We start from the raw sequence: 21,495 nt of genomic DNA, 5'->3' as shown, positions 1-21,495 counted from the left end.
GTGAACAATTTGTAAATACAGTAAAACCTTGGATTGAGAGTCACTTGGTCTGCGAGTGTTTTGCAAGACGAGCAAAAACTTTAAATAAATATTAATTTGATAAACGAGGTCTTGCAATACGAGTAGTGTACGTGTACGTGTACGCTTTGTCTGCCGAGCGTCACGTGATCACAACTGAGCCGATGGTTCTTCTCTCTGTCTCGCTGCGGGATTGTGGGTAATCATCTCCCATGCTCGGTCTCAGTCGGCGTGTCTCACTCGTATAGTCAACATGCGTGCGAGCGTATACTGTTTACTATAGTACTATAGTGTTGTGACCACGTGTATAATGTTTACTACAGTACTATAGTGTTGTGACCACGTGTATACTGTTTACTACAGTACTATAGTGTTGTGACCACGTGTATACTGTTTACTACAGTACTATAGTGTTGTGACCACGTGTATACTGCTTACTATAGTACTATAGTGTTGTGACCACGTGTATACTGTTTACTACAGTACTATAGTGTTGTGACCACGTGTGTAATGTTTACTACAGTACTATAGTGTTGTGATCACGTGTATAATGTTTACTACAGTACTATAGTGTTGTGACCACGTGTATACTGTTTACTACAGTACTATATATTGTTGTGACCACGTTTATACTGTTTACTACAGTACTATAGTGTTGTGACCACGTGTATACTGTTTATTACAGTACTATAGTGTTGTGACCACGTGCATACTGTTTACTACAGTACTATAGTGTTGTGACCACGTGTGTAATGTTTACTACAGTACTATAGTGTTGTGATCACGTGTATACTGTTTACTACAGTACTATAGTGTTGTGACCACGTGTATACTGTTTACTACAGTACTATAGTGTTTACTACAGTATAGTGTTGTGACCACGTGTGTGTGCGTAAAGCATTTTTGTTATTTTTGTCCAAGTGTAGTGACTGTTCTTTAGTAACTGTACTGCAACAATGTCCCCCATGAAATCCTCAAAAGGAGGCAAAAGCAAGTGTCATTGGATAGGTTCCTTGTTAAAGTCGCACAAAAATAAAAAGATTCCAGTGAGCCAACAGATGCCAGTGATTCTGTTAGTGACAGTGAAAGTCGTCCTACACAATAACCCTCCTCCTCCTCTCTCTCGTCTCCCTCACACCAGCCACGATTAAATTAAATTAATACATTTGATTACTTTATATTAAATTTAAATAAGAAAAATATAAAAAGGTATTTTGCATTAATAATTTTTACGTGGATATTTTTAGGGTTGTGGAACGAATCATCGGAGTTTCCATTATTTCCTATGGGGAAATTCGCTTTGATATACGAGTGCTTTGGATTACGAGCACGTTTCCGGAACGAATCATGCTCGCAATCCAAGGTATTACTGTATAGTGCAAAGACTTTTAAAATATTGCTTCATGATTGCCCCTGTACATGTCTGTCCATTGTACTTGCATTTATTTTTTTACAGATGACAGCTTTCAGCTCCAGGAACTGGTCACACTTCTGTGAAGGTGGCCCACATTTGCATTCATCACGACAGTTTCCAAAACGTCATAAATATTGCAAGCCATTAAAAGGATGCCAGCAATGTCTTTATAGTTACATGCAACCTGTTACAATTTGCTTATTCGTGTCTCGACGATAAATCATCAGGGCCATATTATCCAATCGGTACAGTGGGTACAGTAGGCACTGTGCCCAGTGCCTACATATACTTAAGGGCCTACAAAAACTAAAGGGCTTACGAAGACACATTTTTACCACGTTTTTTGTTTGTATGTATGATAAGAAATAAAATGTAACCAGGAAATCTTCTTGAATAGATATATTTGTATAGCAAGGATAGGCACAGTGTACAAAGAAGCAAAGTCACGTCAATGTTATCTGTGGTGCGCAGCACGCTCCCATCAATTTAGGGCACATCCTAAATAATACGTGTATCAGTAATGACGTCTGTACAGCACCTGGACGAAGTACCGTGTGAAACAAGCGGAGTGACAGCGGCGGTAGCAGTAACATGGGGCAGCAGCAGTAGCAACTGTAGAAAGTTGTCACTGAAGGCCTACGAAACAGAAGTGCCCAGGGCCTACAAGAACCTTAATCTGGCCCTGTAAATCATTGATTTTGTTACATCATTCAATCATCCCTTCAAAATATTTTGCAGAACACCTTCCGAACCAGGCAGGTGTGTGTTTCTCGCTCCTGATCACAGGCTGTAGAGTTCCCTGGTGTCCTCTCACATGAATCCCAAACTCTCATTTGTGAAAAAATTAACATCGCCAAAACATCCTCAAGGAGTTTTGAGACTCAGTCAGGATTTCTTAGGTAAATAATGAACATTATTGTACAAGGTGGTCTAAATTAGTTAAGTGAGAAATTAATTCCGTATTTATATTTCGGGAAATTAACTATAGGGCCATCCTGTAGATCTGCCAGCATTATTTGGCTCATCATACAAATCCTGTTGCATTAATGAAAATTATTAATAATAAACGTGTTTTTTTGGGGTTAAATCACGTAAATATTAATCGCCCGATTAAGCTGGTTGTAATTACAAGCGAAACGTCGTACTCAAATTGTAAATGTTGTGCCTTTACTCTCCAACACACCGGTGTGCTGAAGTAGTAACTAATTGGCACGTTTTGTTTACGTGACAAACCTTACTAATTGTCTGTGTCAGATGGTGTTGGCTTAACAACACATGCAATGTACAGATGGAAAAGGTGGAGTCCATGTTTTTCTTGTCGCGCCTTCTCCTGGCAAGCCAGGGTATAGCAGCACCTCGACGCCCACGGTCAGGGAGTTCTGTAACATCTGTGTGCGGTCCACCAACCCTCGCTGCCTCCACAGTGCTGGAATACAGCAATGTATGGCCACCATCGGCAGGCTAATTTCTTGGATTACGAGAATTTCATAACCAATTATACCACTATTGTGCTCTTTGAGGCACACACAATATTTTGGGTAGACATATTAAATGTCTACCCAAAATATTGTACCTTTATTAAGTAAAAATTTAATATATATTTATTTTCCAGTTTTGCTCCAGAATGATATAATTCTGAGTTTTGGTATTGATAACAGCTGGGTGGTTAGTTTTCTTTTGGGGGTTATCTTTTGAAATAGTTTTTGTGAAAATATTACAAGAGTCTACGGCGCACTGAGAGATGAAATATTCCCAAGCATAGCAAAAAGCAACCAGTCGGATCTCTCAAAACAAATCAAAACTAAATTTCCCACAGTCAGGCACATTGTTTTTCCCCACACTTACTGGCATAGTGTTTTTCACTCAGCTGACCGGAAACTGTGAATGACAAAACCAATACATAGTCAACAAGGCAGGAGTGATCAAGCACGTAAAAAAACGGCAGTGTTTGTGTTTATGCTGATACGGAGTTGTACGAAGCGCACATCATAAACAAACCGAGACAGCATTGAAGGTGCGACCAACAGACATCACGTGTTTAGATACCAGGGGTGGAATGATTAACCGTTGAGTCTTAAGCTCACGATACGTGCAACGAATCACTCGTGTATGAGCCCATGGTGTATCCCTTTTGATTTACATTGAGTCACGGGTTCACGTGACTCTTGAAACCACGAGTTGCCACAAACATTACTGCAATTATCAAATAAATATTTAATAAATATTTGATAATCATTATTCTCGTTGGGCCAGGAAACCCTCAACAATGTCAAGACTTTTTCGGAGAGTTATGCCACATCTTTGTGGAAGAGGGTGATCTTGCTTTGAGAAATCCAAATTGTTTATTTTGCAGATAACTGATCAGCATTCGGGTGTTTGGCCAATACCAGTAATACTGTATTGTTTTGTTGTTGCTATGGGAGGACATTAGGGACCTGGGCAGAAACCCATGCAGAACAGGCGTAGAACAAACTGCACGCAGAGAGGTGCACATGTTGGGAATCAAACTCAGGTCTTGCTGTAATGCTAAACTAAACTACTAAAACTATGTTTTATTTCACCAGGTAAAGCCCACCGAGCTATGTCGCTCTTTTTCAGAAGCGACCTGACCACAAGTGATGGCCCAATTAAGTGGCGTCTCACGTGGACATTTATAGCAGCCGAATACTCTAAACGCGTGATGTTGATACTAAATGTGAAGGGGAAAACTGGAGGACCTGGAGAAAATCCACACGACCGCAGGAAGAGACATGCAAACTCCAAATATAAAAGCATTCGGGTCGGGATCGAACCCTCCACCTCCTGTATACCCGGCGAGGTAGTTAACATCTCGCCACCAATTGTGTCATTGAATCGTTCCACATTGTCATGGAGGGTGGGGAGGTATTCAAATGTATTAATGGGATTACTGTATTTGTATTAAATCAACCGATTTGCTATCCACGATGTTCGGCGTCATTACTTTGAATGCTGTTTTAATTCGTAGGAATCTAGGCCCTGATTACTTTCATGTAGTCAAACTTTTCGTTCAAGTTAACCGTCACAACACCCACTACATGCGTGCAATTTTCAGTCTTTAGCGTGAGTAGCAACACTCACGGCTGACCGTCTCTTCTCTCACACAAATACAGTAGGCCTGTATATTTCAGAGTTCAACGTTGTCGATGTTAGGATTTGTAAACCAAATTGACGATCTTTCTTTTACTTTCAGATCATTGATTTGAGGTAATTACGTAGTACCTTTGTGCTTACAAAAGTGACGTCACACGATGCAGGTTTCTTTTACAGGCCCGTAAATGACACAAACATTTCATTTCCACTTACGTATTTATCAACTAAAAGTGTCAAAAAAAGAGTAAGATCATCCAACATATAGCTAGGGCCGTTTTTGGATATTCAAATCAATCTGACAATGGGCAACAAAGATCCCCCGCATAGCCTTAACAGACTGTTCGGGCAAGCGCTGTTAGCGAGTAGCACCTATGAAGACCGGCACGGCACATCAAATGGTGTGTCGCCGGCACCACGCCCGACCACCTTTGTCTTCCCAGTGGCGATGTTTACACACCCAAGGTCGACTCATCTGAGGCTGAGTCGACCTAGGGGAGACCCAGGACCAGTTCAGATAACCGCCACTGGTGTTGGCTGTGAGCTAGAATCAAACTCTGGTCGCCGGGTTCGTAGCGCAGTGCGCTATCCGCTACGCTACCGCTCCCCACACAATGGGCAACACCGATAGCAACACCCGCCATTCGTCACTAAGTGACGGTGACGTCACCAGGGCGCCTGTGCCAGGCCAGGTGCACTGAGGCCACGTGAAGTGTCGAAGGCTCGCCGACAAGAGGTCTCGGGACAGACCCAGGTGCCATGGGCTGGCTGACTGAGACGACTGGTAGATGCACCAGCTGTACTCCCTGCTGTGCCAATGGTCAATACACCCACTAGCACACACACATTATACCCCTTTGTTCGGTGCACTGTCTTCATATGCTCTTGCATTGCTACACGTAGATCGCTTTTTTTGTCTCAATCCACTGATGGATGAGGGTTTCCCTATGCCGTACTCGTCATGGCGGTTATTTCACCATGCTGGTCGTTGTGGGTTGGAGTCAGTGGTGGGGGCTGGACATTGGAGCATAGGAGATCAGTACAACGATGGATTTTTGCGGTGCTGCGTTTGGCTAACAACAGCCTGGTTGAATTTAGATGCTCATGAATATGAAAATGCAAATTGCAAGGTAAATATTTCAGAAACATGCACGGATGTTTCAACTGCCATGACGGAGAACGATATTTTTTATTTTACTATTTTTTACCAGGTAAGGCCCACTGAGCTAAATAACTATTTTTCAAAAGCGACCTGGCCACAAATGATAGCTCAACGAAGCAGCTTACCAAGTGGAAATGTATAGCAGCCAAATACTCTCAATGCATGTCTCTAAATATGGAGGGAAAAACCGGAGGACCCGGAGAAAAATCCATGCGACTACGGGGAGAGAGAGAGAGACATGCGAACTCCAAATATACACGTAGGCTTTCGCGACCATTATATACAGTCGTTAGGGTCAGGATCGAACCCACAACCTCCTTCATACCAGGCGAGGGAGTTAACAGGGGACCATGAGATTGCAAGTTATATAGTGTACAAACCATTACACCGTGGCATCACGCTGCTCATTTGTTAGACAACATATTCAGGTGTTGGATTTGTTTTCTCTCCAAAAATCCTGGAAAACTGTGGAGCAAAGTATCGGTTTGTTTGCGTTCTCTTGAGCTAGGCTGCTGAAACGACTTCTGCCGAGAGCGTGCGAGTCAGCCCGCTGACATGCCCCTCGAGTCCGAACGCACGTACCGTCTCCAATTCTGTTGTTCATCTCCACAAACTTGGAGCCCATGGTTTGCTCCACCTGCTCGTACAAATCTACAAGACGGTGAACAACACGCACGCACGGACACAGAGCGTTCCAGTTAACACGGCCAGCCTTTTCAGAATCCACAAGACGGTGAACAACACAGACGCGCCGACAAAGAGCGCGAACTCACAGAGAGACAGTTATAGAGAAACAGAATGACGGGCTCATAGAGACACAGAGAGACACGGAGACAGAAAGACAAGAGACTCACAGAGAGACAGTTACAGAAAGACATGGAGAGACAGACACTCACAGCGACTGACAGAGAGACAGTTATAAAGACACACAAACAGATGAGCTCATAAAGACACAGAGAGAGAGACATGGAGATACAGACACACACACACAGACACTCACAGAGAGACAGTTATAGAGAGACACACAAACAGATGGGCTCATAGAGACACAGAGAGAGAGAGTGAGACATGGAGATACAGACACACACACACAGACTCTCACAGAGAGACAGTTATAGAGAGACACACAAACAGATGGGCTCATAGAGACACAGAGAGAGAGAGACATGGATACACGCAGATAAGTGTACATACAGGCACAGAGATAGAGACGCATGATGTACGCCGGATGAGACAATCAAATGCAAAGAGACAAAGGACGAATGCATCGTAATTATACCTCTGTGCATTTATATTGAATGCCTCTCACCTACGTCTTATATTTCTCTAATGATCGTATTTTCCCGCATATAGCCCACATACGCATATAACCCGCAAAAATAACGTTTTGTGTAAAACAAATTTCAGATAGCCCAAACCTCCATATACCCCGCAGGGTCTTGTTTTGTTTGTAAAAAGTGGTATACCCCGCGGGTGAGATGCGGGAAAATACGGTACTGCCTCTAATTCCTATCGTTCTTTCATACCTCGCTACAAATGTAAATAATCTTATAACTCTCTTGATGACTGTATCTCTCTTCTCTTCGAAATTAACATCTCTCCAAATTTTCTCATAATATATAAATGTAATCACCCAAGCGAGTCGGCGCATAGAACACCTAAGAGACCGGGGTGTGGAGCCAGCAGAGGGCAGGAGTAGGGGCACGGTGACTGTGCATCTGTGAAAAAGAGCTTCATAGCTCATCGGATTCCTCCAGTATAAATAAATATTCCGATTCTGTATGCAGGACATAGCAGGGGAGGGACGAGGTCACTCGACCTGGCCACAAGTGATAGCTCAACGGAGTGTACTTATCGCGTGGACACTTCTCTCAGCCAAATACTCGGAAGCACGTTTCTCAATGTGGAGGTAAAAAGAGAAAAATCCACGCGGCCACAGGGAGCGAGAGAGAGAGACGCAAACTCCAAATATACAGCAGACGTTAGAGTCGGGATCGAACCCCCGACCTCCTGCATGAGCCGCCCGAGCGGCGGGCGGCGTTTACAGGGGAGGCCTCCTGGGGCGAAGGGGGAGGGCAGGGGGACAGCCACACGGCCGAGAGGCCACGTGGACGGAGAGGAGAGTTGGTGGCAGTGACTGGGCGGTGTGTGCGGAGTTTAATGTTCAGTGTTAGGCTCCACAGTGATGGTGGTGATGCACGCCACTCATTCACGAATCGTTGTGGAGTTGTCACGAAAGCCGCGTCGAGTTGAAAGATAAGTCTTTGAGTCGTCCCTGATTGTTGCGGTGGGCATTGCATATATTCTGAAACGCATCTTCATCCTCCAATGTCTTCTGAATACCTCTCATCTCTATTCTGTTTCACGTCCAGCTCATTTGAATACATCTTACATTCCTCTTCTGTCTAACACATGCATTGCACTAAACAGATCTGGACTAAATTACATTTTTAACACATCCACTATCTCGAGCATACATTTCCATCATCTCTCAGATACGTGTCTTACAGCTCTATTGCAGACACATCTCAGACACGTGTGTGTGTATATATATACTCATAATAGAGGTTTTGGGGTATATCACGTAAATATAAATACGTCGTTCAACCCGCCACCACCCGATACAGCCAATTAGTAAAGGTTTGTCACGTAAACAGAACGTGGCCAATTCGTGACTAGTATAGCACACCGGTGTGTTGGAGAGTAAACCCACAACATTGACAAACCTTGATAATTGGCTGTCAGGTGGTGGCGAGTTTAACGACACATTTATATTCACACGATCTAACCCAATAACCTCTACTATGGATATTGGTCGCAAAAGCCTCCTACGTGTTAAACTGATGATATATTTACTCTTTGCACCGCATGCCTCTCGGCCTGTCAGTTGATGTGACGTGCCGAGACACAGGCTGCCCTCGTACTGCACCTCGGTGAGGAAACGAGCGCGTTGCGGGGGCTAGGAGATGTTAACTCCCTCGCCTGGTATGCAGGAGGTTGTCAGTTCAATCCCGAACCCTGACACCTGTATATTTGGAGCATACGTGACGCTCTCCCCGTGGTCGCGTGGATTTTTCTCCGGATCCTCCGGTTTTTCCCTCCACATTTAGAATCAACATCACGCGCTTAGAATATTTGGCTGCCATAAATTTCCCCGTGATAAGGCACTGTGTTGAACTATCACTTGTGCTAGCCAGGTTGCTTCTGAAAAATAACTATATAGCTCAGTGGTCCGCAGTTGGTAAATATAAAGAGTAAAAAAATGAAATGAAAGTAAAAAGGGTGACTCACAGATCAAGCGCTTGGAATGTTCTCCCAGCAGCTTGGAGATGATATTCTGCACGCCCTTGTACGTCTTCGTGCGAATGAAGGGCCTGTCGATCTCCATCCTGTTCAGCAGCGCTTTCAGGGGCACCGCGATGGCTTCCGTGCACTTGAAGCACGGCTCGCACGGGCGGGCGACGAGCAGCAGTAGCAGCAGCGTTGGCAGCACTGCGGTCACGAGGCACGAGGAGCGCTGGGGAGCCATGGCCTGGGGAGCGAGAGAAGGGGTCACGTTTAGCGACTCGACCTTTACTCGTTGTGCCAGTGAAGCAGGCACCCATTAACGTGGGCCATTTTGGAAATACAGGGGCTCCTCTACTTACGAACGAGTCAGAATCCAGAGGTGTGTTCGTAAGTTGATTTGTTCGTAAATCCAACTTACTCCTGTCGGTTCCGAACATTTTGTATGACATGTACACTAAATAAGAGAATAGCTCTAAAAGTTGTATAATCTCCTATAAACATAGATGCCACTGGTTCTTCAAGTTCTGCCGATGCCACCAATGACATCTATTGCGCGGCGGTTTAACTTACGACTTTCGGTCCGAACAGGCAAACTGGACGCACAGACAGGTTTGTTCGTATCTCTAAGTCGAATTTTCCTCAGTAGAGGAGTGTCTGTAGAACTTTATGGTCATAAAATATGTAAAACGATTGCGTTACGGTAAACAAGATTGCTAAATTTGGTCATCAAAGCCAAAACATCACCAAATGCAGTTACGTGGCGTGTTTACGTTTTCGCGCTACGATTCGTAGTTCACGTAAAAAAACTAGAACCAATACGACCAGTTATAAATAACAGTGGAGCGTTGGCATTGGGCAACGGACCGTGGTGGTGGTGGTATTAAACCAGTATAGGGAAGGAGATGAATCTTAGAAAGCGGGTGGGCACTCAAAACAATAGCAGCGTGCACGCCCCCATTAAACCAAATCCGTCACTGGCAGCAAGGCGAGGAATGGAAATGTACTCTTTGGTTTTATTCGGTAAAGTCACGTAGGTAAAACAAATTAAAATAAAATAAACAATAAAAACACGACGTTTCGGAGGCAGCGCAAGCTTAATTTTATTTTAATTTGTTTTACCTACGTGACTTTACCGAATAAAACCAAAGAGTATGAATCCTTGCAGTCACGAAAGCTTCAAATCTAGAATGGAAATGTCTCAGTGAGGAGAACGACTCCCTAATGAGAGGCCTTGCAGCAGCCAAACCGTGCAGCAGGAGCAGCAACAGCAGAAGTAGCAGCAGAAGCAGCAGCAGGAACAGCATCAGCAGGTACAGCATCAGCAGAAGCAGCAGCAGTAACAGCAGCAGCATGAGCAGCAGCAGGAACAGCAGAAGCAGGGGCAGCAGCAGCATGAACAGCACCAGGAGCAGGAGCAGCAGCAGCAGGTGGAGCAGCAGCAAGAGCAGGAGGCGGAGCAGCAGCAGGAGCAGCAGCAGGTGGAGCAGCAGCAAGAGCAGCAGGAGTAACAGCAGCAGTAACAGCAGCAGAAGCAGATAGAGTGCTTCCATGCTCATGGCCCTGAACTCCTCTGTGCAGGCGTGAGGCGTGCCGCACATTCCACATTCCCCAGCCTCTCTGCCCGTTGCCACCGCTATCGATGTCCAAATGACGAGCCACTTTGTTGAGCTATCATTTGTGCTAGCCATGGCGCTTCTGAAAAATAAGTTAATAGCTTCGTGGGCTTTGCCTGGTAGGATGGGGATGGTTTAGTTTCATTTGTATGATTTGGGTGATTGTTTGCTTTACCTGTACTTTGCCCCTGCTGAACATCTGTGGAAAAGAGCTTCATAGCTCATCGGATTCCTCCAGTAAAAATAAAGATTCTGACTTTAGTTATGAATTATAAGGTTGCCAGGATAGCATTTTTCACGATACGATGCGATAATTTTCACGATCTTATTGACTATCGCAATAATTTTCCCTTAACTTTGCATTTGTATTTCCCACATCCTATCATGATTGTGCTTGGCTGGACTTAACACTCCGAATAAGGTGCTTTGGCAGTTGTTCAAAGGCAGCTCACCCAAGACAAAGCAGCCACGCCTCTTATAATCGTTGCACCTTCAAATTACAGTATATCGTTGTCACAACGCGCTTGTCTCTCCAATCAGTTCGCATGTCAACCACGAACGGGACCAGAGTGAGCCCTGCCTCGAGATCGTCGTCCTAAGCGCGGGTCACGTGACCCCCGTTCTCTGTGCGCCACCCAACCAGCGATGATTATTCTACGTGCTATGATTACGCTATGTGCTATGAATACTCTACGTGCTATGATTATTCTACGTGTTATGATGTGCTATGATTACTTTGCGCCCTATAATGATTTAATGTGCTATGATTATTGTACGTGCTATGATTACTCTACGTGCTATTATTCATACACTATGATTACGCTGCGTGCTATAGATTACTCTACATGCTATGATTACTCTACTATGATTATTCTATGTGCTATGATTACTCTAGGTGCTATGATTAGTCTATTATGATTATTCTATGTGCTATGATTACTCTACGTGCTATGATTATGTCTGTAATATCAAGGAGGCTCTTTCCCCGAGTCACTCACTACAAGCCCAGTGTAGTAGTAGTAGTACAAGTAGGGTCGCTTACCGCTTTTTCTTTCCAAAACGGGACTTCTCTCCAACAGTGGTGACGAGGTAATGTTGTTGTATCCCTCCCGTTGTGTTCTAACACCAATTAAGTTTTGCCTCTCCAATAAATTCGAACGTCAACCACGAACGGGACCAGAGTTGAGGCCTGCCTGGACACAGCCTGGAGATCCGTCGTCGTGAGCGCGCGAGTTGGTTGTCGTGACGACGCAGTGACGTAACAGAGTCACGTGGCCCGTTCTACTTCCGGGTCACGTGGCTCGATCTCCCAGTTCCGGGTCACGTGGCTCGTGTTCCGTGTGCTCGTGCGAGCCATCCAACCAGCGACGCTGCCGCGTGCACCTCGTGCTCGGCTGTGATTTGAATTCCTTAGAGACCCCCACCGGTGCCCTAAATAGGCGTGCGATGATGGTGCATGCGTGATGTTGGTCGTATTGGCGGTTGTTGCTGTAGTCGGTGGTAGTTGATGAAAGATACTGTTATCGGTTTGTGGTGGTTGTTTTATTGGTAGTGGTTGTTGGTGTTGACTGGTGGTTGTCATTGTGTTGGATGTGGTTGTTTTATTGGTGGTGGCTGAAAGTGTTGGTTGTTTTATTGGTGGTATATGGTGGTGGTTGTTGTGTTGATGGTGGTTGTTTTATTGGTGGTGGATGGTGGTGGTTGTTGTGTTGATAGTTGTTTTATTGGTGGTTGTTGGTGTTTTGTTATTGTTCGTGGTAGTGGTTGACGTTATAGGTAGCGGTGGTTGCTATCTGTTGGTGGTGATGGTTATAGATGTAATTGTTGTTGGCGACCATTGATGGTTGTGGTTAGTGGTGGTTGTTGACATTGGTAGTGGTTGTTGGTAATGATTACAGTTGTTGGTGATTAAAAGCGGCTTTGGTTTATAGCTGGTGGTTGTTAGTGCTGTTGTGGTAGTTTGTGCTGATGGTGGTTGCTGATCGCGTGCTGCTGGTGGTGGTTGCTGTTGAGGTGGTTGTTGTTGATGGTCATTGATAGTTGTTGTTGTGGTTACTGTCGACTCAGTCTCAAACGAGTTCCTGGTGCAGTGTGTAAACATCGTCGCTGGAGAGACAAAGGCGTCCGGGCGTGGTGCTTGCCACACCCACCCCCTCGTGTGCCGTGCCGGCCTTCATCGGTGCTCGCTTGTAGCACTTGCCTCTAAAGTGTGTTAAGGCTACACGGGGAACTTTGTCTTTGACAGACCAGGTGAGTGCGGCGGAACACATGCAACGCCGCACATGAGGCCACAGGACAATTTGTCATCATCATCATCGTTGTTGTTGTAACAAGGCGAGAGTTTCCCAAACGTTGAACGCAGAATGTCTCATCATTCATTGGTCTTTGTGATCAATCGCACGTGCCACTCTCATGCTGACATGGACAGCTTGTGTGATGGCTCACGTGAATTATAGGAATATACGTGAACACACACTTGGGGATCGCCTAAGAAATAATTAACTTATTGGTTTTTTTTTAACCGAAACAAAATCGAGTAATCCGATAGATTCCCCGGGGTCCTGCCACTGCGCTGTTGTGGCTGTCTGCCGTTAGTGATAAACAAAATACATTAGTAACGTCTCCTTTTTACAGATGCGTTCCACACTGTAAAAGTAATGTTTAAAAAAAAACCTTTTTTTTAAAAACACGCTTTAATAAAATGTACCGTACTAGTGTTGAAAGAACTCCACGACTCCAGGGAGTGGAATCGAAGCTCGCCACAACGTAAGGGGACCGTGGTGCTTTACAGCCAACATCAGTTTAGCGTGGACAATTAGACCCAAGCAAAAAAATAACATAAAAAATAATTTGTAAAAATATATATTTTATTTTAATGATAGAATACAGTATTGTCATCAGTATGACATAAGCATACCAAGTTTGCAGTCGATACCACATTGGGAAGTGGGTAAAAATTGAGTTACAAGATTTGAGGATACAACAATAGACAGCGTTAATAAACAGCGTGTAATAATAATAAAACTTAAATGATTTATTACACAACGCAACGACCGCACCCACCGCCGCCTGGCGGTTCAAAACTGCGGCGGCACTGATTGTGTACGCGCATTGAATTAACTCTGCTGAAAGTATGCGCTCCCCCAGAAGGTCCGTGTGGCTGATGGGATGTGTCAAACACACTTCAAACCGGTAGATGGAGGGAGCGATGTATGGACAAGGTTGGCGTATTGCCTGCTGAGTTATGTTGTAACGTTACACGCAAAGAAGACGATGCCTCTCTGACAGCGGAATTTGCTTCGAAGCGATCTGTGCGCGCGTGAACTCCGCACCGTGTAACCACGACGCGTAAACACGCGCACACAACGTGGAAACGAAGATCAAATATATTTTTTATTTAATGCTTTCGTGACTGCAGGGATTCATATTCTTGGTTCTTTCGGTAAAGTCACGTAGAAGGGAAACAATAAAATAATAAAAATATAAAAAAATCTCACGACGTTTCGACTGCAACACAAGCAATCATCATCAGGTGTGAAAACCTTCACACGTCGTGAGATTTTGTTAAATATTTTTATTATTTTATTGTTTCCCTTCTACGTGACTTTACAGAAAGAATCAAGAATATAAGGATAAAAGATCCCCCGTGTAGCCTTAACAGATTGTAGGGGCAAGTGCTATTAGCGAGCACCTATGAAGGCCGGCACGGCACACGAGGGGAGGGGGGGTGAGTGGAAAACACTACGCCCGGCCGCCTTTGTCTCCCCAGTGGCGATGTTTACACACCGCACCAGGTACTCATTTGAGGCTGCGTCGACCGAGGTGAGTCCCAGGACCGGTTCAAGTAATCGTCACTGGTGTTGGCCGTGAGCGGGAATCAAAGCGCAGCGTGCTAACCGCTACACTTACCCCTCGCCCCACGTGGAAACACACACACATGTCAACGCACACACGTGTAAACACGTAAACAGGAAAAACAGCAGCCATTCGCCACTAAGTGCAGGTGAGGTCACCACGGCGCTTGTGCCAGGCTAGCTGCACTTTGAGGCCACGTGAAGTGTCGAAGGCTCACTGACAGGTCACGGGACAGACCCAGGTGCCATAGCTTTGACTGATTGAGATCACTGACAGATGAATCGTCACCCGTGCCTCCCCACTGTGCCAACCTAGCCGTTTTCATTTCAACAAGTTGGGGCCTCTGTGCAAACACAGCACAGTATACAACGCATCACTCGGTAATGTCGGCATGAACAAACGAATCATGTTGAAGCAAGTCTGAAAGACCCGTTATGCTGTTAATTCAAAGCTATTCTATGGAGTCACAGTTGTTGTGTCCTTCATGAGCATTCTGAAAACAACCTCCTCCCTTCCCCCAGGTCAGGTGCCGGCAAACCAAAAAAGTAACAAGCAGAGCCACTTGTTTTAGAATTCGATAACAAAAAAATCAATATTTCAAGAGCCGAAATGCACTGTGTGGTGAATACGAGACGGTGGGTCCTTAATAAACGTCACGAAACAGCAGGCCTTAAAGAACCACATTTGCCAACCCATGCCCTAGGCCCTGCCCTTTAAAACAACCAGTCGCTCTGCCTCCGCCAGCCCATCGGATTCCTCCAGTCGAAATAAATATTCTGATCAAATTGGTCTTATATCACGAAAACATTGTTTAAACTGTAATGGTACAATATTCCAAAACAAATGCTACACATTTGACAGAATACGTGATATCAACCAACCTCTAAAAAACTCACATTTCAGATGTCCATACTTTGTTAATTTGTTCAACCTTACTATTTTACAAAGTATATTTTGTAAATAATGTCCCTGTTTTTTTGTACGTGTGTGCGCGTGAATATATTTGAATTTGGTTTAACACGTAGGCTTTCGCGACCAATATTATTCATAATAAAGGTTTTTGGGTTAGATCGCGTTTATTTATAAATGTGTCGTAACCCTCCACCACCCGACACGGCCAATCAGCAAAAAAAAAGTGTCACGTTGACAAAAGACATAATTCACTACTTCAGCCCACCGGTGTGTTGAAGAGTTAATCCACATTTACAGTTTGAGTACGACGTTTTGCTGATTGGCCGTGTCGGGTGGTGGAGGGTTACGACACATTTATAAATAAACGCGATCTAACCCAAAAACCTTTATTATGAATATTTGAATTTGTTCACTTGGAAAACCCAGGAAACTCTGTAGGGAGATGCAGTCTTGAGAGTGCCTGATGAGGGGGTTCTTAGGGGGTATCTCTTCCACTCATTTCTTACAAGGTGAACGCAGGGGTACGGAGCTGTATGCTTGTAATTTAAGACTCTACAGTCTACAACCTTCACAGAGCCCTCTACCTATGCCTGGAGTCTCTGTACCTGAGTCTGGAGTCTCTGTACCTGAGTCTGGAACCCTGCACCTGAGTCTGGAGTCTCTGTACCTGAATCTTGAGTCTCTGTACCTGAGTCTGGAGTCTCTGTACCTGAGTCTGGAGTCTCTGTACCTGAATCTTGAGTCTCTGTACCTGAATCTGGAGTCTCTGTACCTGAGTCTTGAGTTTCTGTACCTGAGCCTGGAGCCCTGTACCGAAAGAGCTAAGATTATAATTTTCAATGGTACAGTATATTTTTCAAGTAATGGTACCCCAAACTTTCGCAGCTCTTAAAAAATCCCTTTTCACACCATCAATAAGTAAACTCCCCCCCCCCCCGCGCCAAACGGCAAGTCCACCCGCACGTACACCACCTCTATGCTAAGTCGGCCAATCAAATGCTATTTTTTATGCTAATTCCTTTGTCATGGCACCTTGTTTCCTCGCACACAGCTTAAAGGTCCGCGGTCTGAGCGTGGCTGTGTTTCACTCCAGCGCTGTCCTCGAGACAGCCTGATCCCTTCACCTGATGAAGGCCGCTTGTGTTGTGGCCGAAACGTCGTGATTTTTGTTGTTTTATTTTTTATCTACGTGACTTTACCGAATAGAACCAAAGAGTACGTTCTGCTTAATTAAATACACTTTTCATTAAAAATTGTATCCTACAACATCAGTGCAGCACCACATTAAATACGTACTACAATGACAATAGTTTAAAGTGATTTGAAGCATATGCTTAGCTCTTTCGGTAAAGTCACGTTGAAGGAAAACAACAAAACAAAAAATATATATAGAACAATATATTTTGTTGTTTCCCTTCAACGTGACTTTACCGAAAGTGCTAAGGATATGAATTACTGCAGTCACGAAAGCTTTAAATCAAATTTGATTTGAAGCAGGTTTTTTTTTGGGGGGGGGGGGGGCAGAGCTTTGTGACGTCATATTTGAGGGGGTGTCTGACTTTTTGTGACGCTGTGTGAAGAGGGGGCGGGGGGGTCAAAAATCGTCCAAAATCGCTTAACGTAATTTATGGACGGCCCCTTATACCCATCTTCTCGGTTGAAATTGTCTGTGTTTATACATTTGGATGGCTTCATGAACAAATCTTTGATGGTAGCCCGAAGGTTTGCAGAGTACCTTGGTCTCGGAAAAAAACTATCGTGCGAGCCCACAGCGTTATAACAATGATCAGCCACTGCAGAGGTATTGGTTCTGCCGTGTTTTAAAACTGCCTTGTGTTCGCGAACACGGTCCGAGACATGTCGTTTCGTTTCCCCAATGTAACTGCTGCCGCAGACACAACTTAGCTTGTAGACACCAGGGTATTGCATGTCTGGATGACATCCTTTACAGATGGGATAAAATCACGGATTTTGTGTACTGTATTGAATCGGACCTGGATCTTATGTTTGTTAAAGATTTTGGAAATCTTTTTGGTAACACATGCCATGTATGGCAAGGTGATGGTTTTGATTGGGTCCTCAGATGGTTGTCTCCCCGTGGTTGGGACTACAGCTTTGGGGATTGTGCGGTCTGAGTATCCATTCATCTTGAGGGCTTGGTGTACGTGCTCCAGTTCACTGGCTAGGTGGCGCTGGTCGGAGATGCAGCGGGCCCTATGGTGTGGTTTTGATGAGGGAGTCAGACTTTCAATAGGAATCCGTGTGGGTGGCTTTCCTGTAGACGGAATGTCCCAAAGAGCCATCAGGCCTCTTCTCGATCAAAACATCCAGGAATGGTAGCTTGCCATCATTTTCCACTTCCATGGTGAATTTGATAGATGGGTGTATGGAATTTATGTGGTTGAAAAACTGGTTCAGTGCTGACTGGCCATGTGGCCAGATGACGAAAGTGTCATCTACGTATCTCTTCCACAGGGAAGGACGTAGGGTGGATGTCAGGATGGCATCTGTTTCAAATTTCTCCATGAAGACATTCGCTACCACTGGTGATAAGGGAGAGCCCATAAGGGTGCCTTCATTTCGTTTGTAGAATGTACCATTCCAGATGAAGTAAGTGTTGGTAAGACAGCGCCTCACCAAAGTTGGTACATCAGGATTCAGTCCCTGTTGGACCAAGTCTTCAATGATTGCTATCGTGTCAGGTACAGGTACCTTGGTGAACAGAGACTACATCGAAGCTGACAAGCAAATCATCTCAACAACTCCACAACCAACAATCACCTCAACAACTCCACAACCAACAACAATCACCTCAACGACAACTACACAACCAACAACAATTACCTCAAAAAGAACTCCACAACCAACAGCAACCACCATTTACAACCACCACCACACGAACGAAGCCACCAACAATCAACAGAAATAAACCACCGCTACTACCACAACACCAACAGACACCACTAAAACAAACAACCAACAATACCCCCGACAACAAACTACCACCACCAGCACACGACTAGCACAAAACACCACGACAACAACAAGCCCAATTCCAGAACGAACAATAATCACCACCAGCCACCAGCTAAACCCAAGGCACTTACAATGACGACTAACAACCACTACTACCATCAACAACAACCATCACCACCAACAACTAACACCACGACCTATAACGTCAACCAAAGACAAAGATCCCCCGTATGGCTTTTACAGACTGTTTGGGCAAGTGCTGTTAGCGAGCACCAATGAAGGCCGGCACGGTACACGAAGGGGTCGGTGGCCAACAACCACGCCCGATCGCCTTTGTCTTAATTTGAGGCTGAGTCGACCTAGGGGAGGCCGGTCTAGATTATCATCACCGGTGTTGGCCGTGAACGGGAATAGAACTCGGGTCGCCGGGTTTGTAGCGCGGCACACTAACTGCTACATTACCGCTGCCCACTAACGTCAACCACCACCATGATCAATATTAAAGTATTACCACCAACAGCCACCACTAACATCAACCACAATTACCACCAACAAACCGACACCACTACAATAACAACACTAGCCACAACCAACAGCAAGCGTACACAATACAGGTTTTTGTTTGGGTTAGATCATATAATTATGTCGTCAAACCCACCCGACACAACCAATTAGTAAGGTTAGTCACGTAAACAAAACATGGCAATTCGTTACTAATTCAGCACACCGGTTGTGTGTTGGAGAGTAATCCCACACTTACAATAATAGTACAAGGCACAGGCCTTGCTATGGCTCGCTCACGACACTGCCGACTTCTGGCGCATGGCGGGGTAAACCATGGATACTTCCAACTCATTCTGGCTTTATTGACCTGGTCAAGGCACTATAATACCATCAAGAGGCCTCTCGGCTCTGGGTTGTTCTTCATGCTTTCGGAGTCCCTGACACTCGGCTCACAATCATTAAGGACCTTCATGATGGTGAGCGGGCCCGGGTAAAACGACGAGGCCTGAAGTCAGAGCCATTCCCTGTTCACCTTGGGGTGCGACATTATTATCCTCTGGCCCCTACATTATTTAAACACCTTTTTCGACCACGTAGTTTAAGCTTTCCATGGATGTACCGGAGTAATTTCCATCTGGTACAGATACAAAGGGATGCTGATCGATGCTCCGGTGCGGTCGAGAGATGGTTCCCTATTGGTCAACCATATTATGTATGCTGATGATCTAGTCATTGCTTTTCACCGAGGAGTTGGAGACGCTGCCGCTGAATCTGGAACGTGCTATCCAGAGGCGAGGCCTTACCATCAGCCGCTCCAAAACTAAGCACCTGACTGGGTATTGTGTCATCAAACACTCCACCATACCTGGGCAGTGTGCAAAAACCAGCTCCAGTTTGACAGCAGAGGTGTCGCTCCGAATCAGCCGAGCGGCATTACCTTTTCATCGGCAATGTAACGCTGTATGGAAGCTACCCGGTCATGCAAAGCTTCAGGTTCTGTCGGCCACAGTCATGTCCTCCCTTCTCTATGCTTGCGAAATGTAGACCCTCTAATCTTCGCCAGTTAGAAACATTCAGGCTGCCATGCTTACGATCAACCTGGGTTTAACCAGGCTGGATTTGTGAGTTCACAAATCCTCTAAAGATCTGGACAGTCCCATCGGTGAGCTCTTCCAGGAGTCAAGGCTGCGTTGGCTGGGTCATGGAGCACACATGCCCATACAGCTTTTGTTTGGTTGGATAAAGGGGGCTAAACAGACACAGCACGGGCTCGAAAAGAGATGGAATTATGTGGTGCAAGAGGATATGGACTTTCCAATAACTGGTACCAGCAGTGTTAAGATTGGCCTCTGTGGAGGAGAATCGTGAAGGATGCTACGGGGCAGTTGGAGGCAACCGCCCTCCGGCAACAAAGGAGGGCAGAGGAGTGACGCTCACAACAATGAGTGGAGCGCCAGGCGGCTAAAACACAGCAATTTGGCATTGTAGGGGGCACAGATTGTGCATCGGCCAGTCAACCCATGGCACCTGGATCTCTCCATGACCTGCCAGCAGGCGTTTGACACTTCACGTAGCCTTAAAGTGCATATAGGCTGGCACAGGTGCTGTGGTGACGTCACCGCCACTTCGTAGCAAATGGCAGTTGTTCTTGTTGCCTGTGTGTGGACATTCAAAGCAGACAATTTATCAAGCAAAAAGGTCCTAGCAATGTTCCGATTCAATAGGAAATGGTAGCAAGCCCGAGCTACTGGTCGGCTTCATCATTCCGCTCGTTCAAAAACGTAAATGACAGTGTCAGCATGTGCTTGATAATAGCGCTTGTCCAACACTAACATTTTAATGACAAATGTTTGCCTTTGAATGCAAAACTTTCCCCCGTCTCTTTTGCTGGAACACCTGCAGTAGTTTAGTGATGGAAACACGGCAATGTATCGAGGAGTCAATTTGGGTTGAGCTCCGAGTGTTCTCAACGCGCATGCATGCACATTCTCCAAGTGCTCTGGTTTCCTGCCAAACGGCCTTGCATGGAATTGGCCAAACATCCCAACATAGGACCCTGCTCAACAATAGTCTTGTTTTTAAGTCTCATCTTGAACGTAACGAACGTCACAGAGTTTCTCAACACGCGCGATCCACCAACCGTCGCTGCCTCCGCACTGCCGGACTAAAAACGCACGCCCCACGACCGTTCTCGGCTTGAATTTACACAAGCGGCCTAGGCAGAAGACGCATTGAGCAACACGCTCTCCCCGAACAAGCGACGGTGAAGACAGAAGGCGTGAAAGTAAAGGCAACAATGCAGTATGAACGCTCCTGCTGAAAACTTCCAGGACCGCTGCCAGAAGCTGCGTGAACGCTCCGATTGATGTATCGGAGAGAGGGGAAACTCACTGAACGGGGGACTGCCATTGGAATCTCAACTTGGCCTTTGTGGATATTTCACAAACGTTGACTTGCACGTCACTTAGATGTAATGCAGAGGGAAGCCAACGCATTTGGGGTGGCACCACTCCATCGGGTCACTCAAGCGAGATGCCTGCACAAGAAACACGTGGGGGTTTTTTTACCCCATAGATTTCTGTTAATTTGTGGGTTTTCATTTATTACTTTTTTACATACATACGTACACACCCCCATGTGTCTAC

This window comes from Petromyzon marinus, chromosome 5 (assembly GCF_048934315.1).
Source record: "Petromyzon marinus isolate PM22_M1 ecotype Great Lakes invasive population chromosome 5, UKy_Petmar_22M1.pri1.0, whole genome shotgun sequence".
NCBI classification, from domain to species: domain Eukaryota; kingdom Metazoa; phylum Chordata; class Hyperoartia; order Petromyzontiformes; family Petromyzontidae; genus Petromyzon; species Petromyzon marinus.
Note: the sequence above shows the minus strand (reverse complement) of the source record.